At 45.9% G+C, this 7,844-nt stretch overlaps 1 pseudogene; it reads right to left on the bottom strand.

The window, feature by feature from the left end:
- Window positions 1-3,926: 3,926 nt before the first annotated feature.
- Window positions 3,927-6,032, bottom strand: LOC145876169 (stonustoxin subunit beta pseudogene; annotated as a pseudogene).
- Between the last annotated feature and the right edge of the window lie 1,812 nt (window positions 6,033-7,844).

The raw sequence follows: 7,844 nt of genomic DNA, 5'->3' as shown, positions 1-7,844 counted from the left end.
ATCAAAATGAATCAGATTACATGGAGAGGGGGGACCTGATCCTAGATCATAATGCATCAGATTACATGGAGAGGGGGAACCTGATCCTATGTCATAATGAATCAGATTACATGGAGAGGGAGGACCTAATCCTAGATCATAATGAATCAGATTACATGGAGAGGGGGGGACCATATCCTAGATCATAATGAATCAGATTACATGGAGAGGGGGGACCTGATCCTAGATCATAATGAATCAGATTACATGGAGAGGAGGGACCAGATCTTAGATCATAATGAATCAGATTACATGGAGAGGGGGGACCTGATCCTAGATTATGATGAATCAGATTACATGGAGAGGGGGTACCTGATCCTAGATCATAATGAATCAGATTACATGGAGAGGGGGGGACCTGATCCTAGAACATAATGAATCAGATTACATGGATAGGGAGGACCTGATCCTAGATCATAATGAATCAGATTACATGGAGAGGAGGGGACCTGATCCTAGATCATAATGAATCAGATTACATGGAGAGGAGGACCTGATCCTAGATCATAATGAATCAGATTACATGGAGAGGGGGGACCTGATCCTAGATCATAATGAATCAGATTACATGGAGAGGGGGGACCTGATCCTAGATCATAATGAATCAGATTACATGGAGAGGGGGGACCTGATCCTAGATCATAATGAATCAGATTACATGGAGAGGGGGGGACCTGATCCTAGATCGTAATGAATCAGATTACATGGAGAGCCGGATATATACACTGCTCAAAAAATAAAGGGAACACTTAAACAACACAATGTAACTCCAAGTCAATCACACTTCTGTGAAATCAAACTGTCCACTTAGGAAGCAACACTGATTGACAATACATTTCACATGCTGTTGTGCAAATGGAATAGACAACAGGTGGAAATTATAGGCAATTAGCAAGACACCCCCAATAAAGGAGTGGTTCTACAGGTGGGGACCACAGACCACTTCTCAGTTCCTATGCTTCCTGGCTGATGTTTTGGTCACTTTTGAATGCTGGCGGTGCTTTCACTCTAGTGGTAGCATGAGATGGAGTCTACAACCCACACAAGTGGCTCAGGTAGTGCAGCTCATCCAGGATGGCACATCAATGCGAGCTGTGGCAAGAAGGTTTGCTGTGTCTGTCAGCATAGTGTCCAGAGCATGGAGGCGCTACCAGGAGACAGGCCAGTACATCAGGAGACGTGGAGGAGACCGTAGGAGGGCAACAACCCAGCAGCAGGACCGCTACCTCTGCCTTTGTGCAAGGAGGAGCAGGAGAAGCACTGCCAGAGCCCTGCAAAATGACCTCCAGCAGGCCACAAATGTGCATGTGTCTGCTCAAACGGTCAGAAACAGACTCCATGAGGGTGGTATGAGGGCCCGACGTCCACAGGTGGGGGTTGTGCTTACAGCCCAACACCATGCAGGACGTTTGGCATTTGCCAGAGAACCCCAAGATTGGCAAATTCGCCACTGGCGCCCTGTGCTCTTCACAGATGAAAGCAGGTTCACACTGAGCACGTGACAGACGTGACAGAGTCTGGAGACGCCGTGAAGAACGTTCTGCTGCCTGCAACATCCTCCAGCATGACCGGTTTGGTGGTGGGTCAGTCATGGTGTGGGGTGGCATTTCTTTGGGGGGCCGCACAGCCCTCCATGTGCTCGCCAGAGGTAGCCTGACTGCCATTAGGTACCGGGATGAGATCCTCAGACCCCTTGTGAGACCATATGCTGGTGCGGTTGGCCCTGGGTTCCTCCTAATGCAAGACAATGCTAGACCTCATGTGGCTGGAGTGTGTCAGCAGTTCCTGCAAGAGGAAGGCATTGATGCTATGGACTGGCCCGCCCGTTCCCCAGACCTGAATCCAATTGAGCACATCTGGGACGTCATGTCTCGCTCCATCCACCAACGCCACGTTGCACCACAGACTGTCCAGGAGTTGGCGGATGCTTTAGTCCAGGTCTGGGAGGAGATCCCTCAGGAGACCATCCGCCACCTCATCAGGAGCATGCCCAGGCGTTGTAGGGAGGTCATACAGGCACGTGGAGGCCACACACACTACTGAGCCTCATTTTTACTTGTTTTAAGGACATTACATCAAAGTTGGATCAGCCTGTAGTGTGGTTTTCCACTTTAATTTTGTGTGTGACTCCAAATCCAGACCTCCATGGGTTGATAAATTGGATTTCCATTGATTATTTTTGTGTGATTTTGTTGTCAGCACATTCAACTATGTAAAGAAAAAAGTATTTCATAAGATTATTTCTTTCATTAAGATCTAGGATGTGTTGTTTAAGTGTTCCCTTTGTTTTTTTGAGCAGTATATAATATACCCTACTATTTTTTAATATTTAATATGCCATAAACTATTGTTTTTTTTAAGTTTCATTAATTCATTGTAATTAAGTTAATCATTATGACACACCCCTCTCTATTGTCATTGGTTGCACTAATTGCACTGTTCGTCTACATAACCTGGTTCAAGTATTGATAACATCACCCTGAAGAAGGCATAGTGATGCTGAAACGTTGGTAAATACCCAATAAATGACTGGGAGTTTATATATGGAGTGTGCGACTCTCTTTATTTTGATAGTTCATAACTCTTATGTATTTGCCATCTTTTTGTGTTTTTCAGGCAGCCTGGGAAAGAACTGAAAAAACTCACTAAAGAGTCAAGACAGAGACACCAGAAAGACCCAAGAAGACTTGGATGCAGCATCTGAGGACAGAGAGGGATGTTCAGAACTCACTCAGTCTGGTAAGTTGGTGAGGGTAGACTTGGAGGCTGCTTACCTGACATGGAGGAAGTCCCCCCCCCCCCATTATGTTGGAACATCATGTTTATTTGTTTGAATCTTGTCTTTGTTTGTGATCAGGTTAGAAGAGAATGACTCCTCAACCCAAGAGGCCCTGGAGCAGCTGTGATCAGGTTAGAAGAGAATGACTCCTCAACCCAAGAGGCCCTGGAGCAGCTGTGATCAGGTTAGAAGAGAATGACTCCTCAACCCAAGAGGCCCTGGAGCAGCTGTGATCAGGTTAGAAGAGAATGACTCCTCAACCCAAGAGGCCCTGGAGCAGCTGTGATCAGGTTAGAAGAGAATGACTCCTCAACCCAGGAGGCCCTGGAGCAGCTGTGATCAGGTTAGAAGAGAATGACTCCTCAACCCAAGAGGCCCTGGAGCAGCTGTGATCAGGTTAGACTCCTCAACCCAAGAGGCCCTGGAGCAGCAGTGAGAGAGCAGCAGTGTGGAAGTATTTGGGGAAATTTAAGGAAGGTTTCCTGGAAAAGAGGATTGACTGTTATGTAAAGGGTCAGAGCCACTGAGAGGACAAAATATTAAGGATACCTTCCTAATATTGAGTTACGCCTGGTCAGTTTGTCATGGAATTAAATGTGTCCTTAATGTTTTGTGTTAATTACATAATAATTATACATTTATGATTGAAGGTTATGAGAGAACCCCCACATCACTAGCTTCTCTTTATTCAACCTGCCATCTACCCACCTGGGGACTGAGGGTTATGAGAGAACCCCCACATCACTAGCTTGCATGTTCTGCAGCCTTGTAAAGATAAGGAGGGGACGACTGGGAGGCAGGTTGGCATTTATTGTCATGAATCTTGCCATGGAGGCAGTTCAGCAAAGTATTCCCTAGCTGGCACAGGCACAAAGTAATACAATCCGATTTAAATCCTAACCTCAACCCTAACCACACTGCTAATCCTTCCCTTAAATTAAGACCATAAAACAACATTATTTTCCACAGCCAATTCTGACTTTGCAGCTGACATATCTAGAGGAAATCGCACAGTTCTGCCTCCAGGTCAAGATTCATGACAAACGTCAACATGAGACAGGGAGAAGCAATGTAAAAATCAATAACAAAATTGTTTTCACAATTAACATGCTTTTTCTTGTTTCAAGTATGTTTTATTATGAAAAGTACAATATAACCATGTATACTTGTTCAACTATGGAGCGTATGTCCACATATAATTGTACAATTTGTTTTTCCAACATAAAAGACAAGAAATGATCACATTGGTATTTTAACAGTGTTATTGTAAGAGTTTAAATGTTTAAACAGAGGATACATCTAAAACAGGATAAAAACAAGTGCAGTATGTTGTGAAAATGTTACTTTAACGTCGACTCATAACGTCACACTATAACTTCATGGGAGTCTTGTGGAAAGACTGCATGTTGTTTTGGGTGAATTGAGTGACGTCTTCATCAACATTTTGCAGAATATTCCGGTAATATTTTCACCTCTTGTCGGCTGCAGACATTCATAAGGAGTTCCAGTAGTTTATTTGTCATTTGCAGGTATTAAAAGTAATACATACATTGTAATTCCTTGTTGGGTCTCTCTCACATACAGGACAGTACATACCAGAGGAGGCTGCTGAGTGGAGGACGGCTCATAATAATGTCTGGAACAGAGTGAATGAAATGGAACACATGGAAACCACGTGTTTGATACCATTCCTCTTATTCCACTCCAGCCATTACAAGCCTGTCCTCCCTAAATAAGGTCCCACCAACCTCCTGTGGTACAAACACAAACAGTAAAATATATCATAATAAATGTAAAGTGGTAAAAGATCTGAAAATATTACAAGCCTGTCATGTGTGTGTCCATTGTGTGTCTGTGTGTCAGTGTTTATGTGTGTCAGAGTGTGTGTGTGTCAGTGTTTGTGTGTTTGTGTCCAGAGTGTGTGTGTGTGTGTATCCAGTGTGTTTGTCAAGCATGTGTGTGTCAAGCGTGTGTGTGTATGTCCAGTGTGTGTGTATGTCCAGTGTGTGCGTGTGTGTGTGTGTGTCCAGTGTGTTGGTGTGTGTGTGTGTGTGTCCAGTGTGTGTGTGTGTGTCCAGTGTCTGTGTCAAGTGTGTGTGTGCATGTCCAGAGTGTGTGTGTGTGTGTGTGTGTGTCCAGTGTGTGTGAGTATGTGCCCAGTGTTTGTGTGTGTGTTCAGTGTGTGTGTGTGTGTGTCCAGTGTGTGTGTCCAGTGTGTGTGTGTTTCAGTGTGTGAGTATGTGCCCAGTGTGTGTGTGTGTGTGTTCAGTGTGTGTGTGTGTGTACAGTGTGTGTGTGTGTGTACAGTGTTTGTGTGTGTGTGTACAGTGTGTGTGTGTGTGTGTGTCCAGTGTGTGTGTGTGTGTGTTTAGTGTGTGTGTGTTGAGTGTGTGTGTGTTGAGTGTGTGTGTGTTGAGTGTATGTTTATGTGTGTGTCCAGTTTGTGTCCAGTGTGTGTGTGTGTGTCCAGTGTGTTGGTGTGTGTGTGTGTGTGTCCAGTGTGTGTGTGTGTGTGTGTGTGTGTGTCCAGTGTGTGTGTGTGTCTGTGTCCAGTGTGTGCGTGTGTCCAGTGTGCGTGTGTCCAGTTTGTGTGTGTGTGTGTGTGTGTGTGTGTGTGTGTGTGTGTGTGTGTGTGTGTGTGTGTGTGTGTGTCCAGTTATTATTTCAGGGACACTGAGGATTCATAATAAACCCTAAATCCTGGATAGAGGGGCTCAGTGAATGTGGAGGTGAATGTGATCAGGTGGGTCAGTGTGTCAGAGGAGGCTCTATAGAAGGACAGAGTGCCGGCTGGCCAGTCCAGATACACTCCTACTCTGTGGGAGCTGGAGGAGGGGACGTCTATGGTAGTGAGATGATTATTATGACAGGCAATGTATCTGTTGTCAGAGCAGAACAGACTCCAGGACTTGTCGTTGTATCCAAGCCTACAGTCATAACCCCTTCCTCTCCTGCTGATTCCTTTATATGTCACTCCTATACCAGCCCCCATTATCCCACTCCACTCTACCTCCCAGTAACAGCGCCCAGTCAGACCCTCTCTACACAGCACCTGTCTCCAGTCCTCAAATCTCTCTGGGTGATCAGGATACGGCTGCTCCTCTCTCCTACATGTCACCTTTCTGTTCTCCTCAGACAGAGAGAGGAGTCTGTTTACTGTGTTTAGGTCCAGTGTGAGATCACAGACATCTGATGGATGAAACCAGACACAATATTAGAAATCATCATCATTCACATTAGAATGTTAACTCACTTTTCACTAATTCATTTAATGTAGATGTTTCTAGGTATCGAAAGGAGAAGTTAAGGTCACTTGAGACTTGTTGAATGATCATATGTTATACTGTATGGTAATATAATACACACTTATTCACATTAATTACACACACACACACACATACACACACACACACACACACATCAACTCTTTGTAAACGTTGGTGTCCCTGATTTGTGCTTCTGTAGAACTACAGATGATATTTAATATGACCAAGTCAGTAATGATGGTGGTCTTTGACTTAACTTGAATTAAGACTTATTCTTAGTCATATTCTTCACAGCAGTCAACACTCACATTTTCTAAGTCCAGGTTTCATTCTGTTCTCTCCACCATGTTCCACACTGTAGCGGTAAGCAGAAAAACAGACAGTCATTGAGGGATACACCTGAACTCACACACACACACACACACACACACACACACACACACAGGACAAATACACACACACACACACACACACACACACACACACACACACACACTGGACACACACACACACACACACACACTGGACATATATACACACTGGACACCTGGACACACACACACTGGACACACACACACACTCACACTGGACAAAAACACACACACACACAAACTGGACACAAACACACACACACTGGACACAAACACACACACACTGGACACACACACACACACACACACAAACTGGACAAAAAGACACACAGGACACACACACACACACACGGTCAAGCGTGGTAAGAACATTTTCAGTGTTTGTGTCCAGTGTGTGTGTCCAGTAAGTGTGTGTCCAGTGTGTGTGTCCAGTGTGTGTGTATGTGTCCAGTGTGTGTGTGTGTGTGTCCTGTGTGTGTGTGTGTCCTGTGTGTGTGTGTGTGTGTCCTGTGTGTCCTGTGTGTGTGTGTGTGTGTCCTGTGTGTCCTGTGTGTCCTGTGTGTGTGTGTGTGTGTCCTGTGTGTCCTGTGTGTCCTGTGTGTCCTGTGTGTCCTGTGTGTGTGTGTGTGTCCTGTGTGTGTGTGTGTGTCCTGTGTGTGTGTGTGTGTGTCCTGTGTGTGTGTGTGTGTGTGTCCTGTGTGTGTGTGTCCGTCCTGTGTGTGTGTGTCCGTCCTGTGTGTGTCCGTCCTGTGTGTGTCCGTCCTGTGTGTGTCCGTCCTGTGTGTGTCCTGTGTGTGTCCGTCCTGTGTGTGTGTGTGTGTGTCCGTCCTGTGTGTGTCCTGTGTGTGTGTGTGTGTGTCCGTCCTGTGTGTGTCTCGTGTGTGTGTGTGTGTGTGTCCCGTGTGTGTGTGTGTCCCGTGTGTGTGTGTGCTGTGTGTGTGTGTGTCCTGTGTGTGTGTGTGTGTGTCCTGTGTGTGTGTGTGTCCTGTGTGTGTGTGTGTGTCCTGTGTGTGTCCTGTGTATGTCATGTGAGTGTGTGTGTGTGTGTGTGTCCTGTGAGTGTGTGTGTGTGTGTCCTGTGAGTGTGTGTGTCCTGTGAGTGTGTGTGTGTCCTGTGAGTGTGTGTGTGTGTGTGTCCTGTGTGTGTGTCCTGTGTGAGTCCTGTGTGTGCGTGTGTGTGTGTGTCCTGTGTGTGTGTGTGTCCCCTGTGTGTGTGTGTGTCCCCTGTGTGTGTCCGTCCTGTGTGTGTGTGTGTGTGTCCGTCCTGTGTGTGTCCTGTGTGTGTGTGTGTGTGTGTGTGTGTCCTGTGTGTGTCCCGTGTGTGTCCCGTGTGTGTGTGTGTGTGTGTGTCCTGTGTGTGTGTGTGTCCTGTGTGTGTGTGTATGTGTG

This window comes from Salmo salar, unplaced genomic scaffold (genome assembly GCF_965601325.2).
Source record: "Salmo salar unplaced genomic scaffold, fSalSal1 ptg000468l, whole genome shotgun sequence".
Classification (NCBI taxonomy): domain Eukaryota; kingdom Metazoa; phylum Chordata; class Actinopteri; order Salmoniformes; family Salmonidae; genus Salmo; species Salmo salar.
The sequence above is the reverse complement of the archived record's forward strand: the minus strand, read 5'-3'. Positions and strand labels throughout refer to the sequence as shown.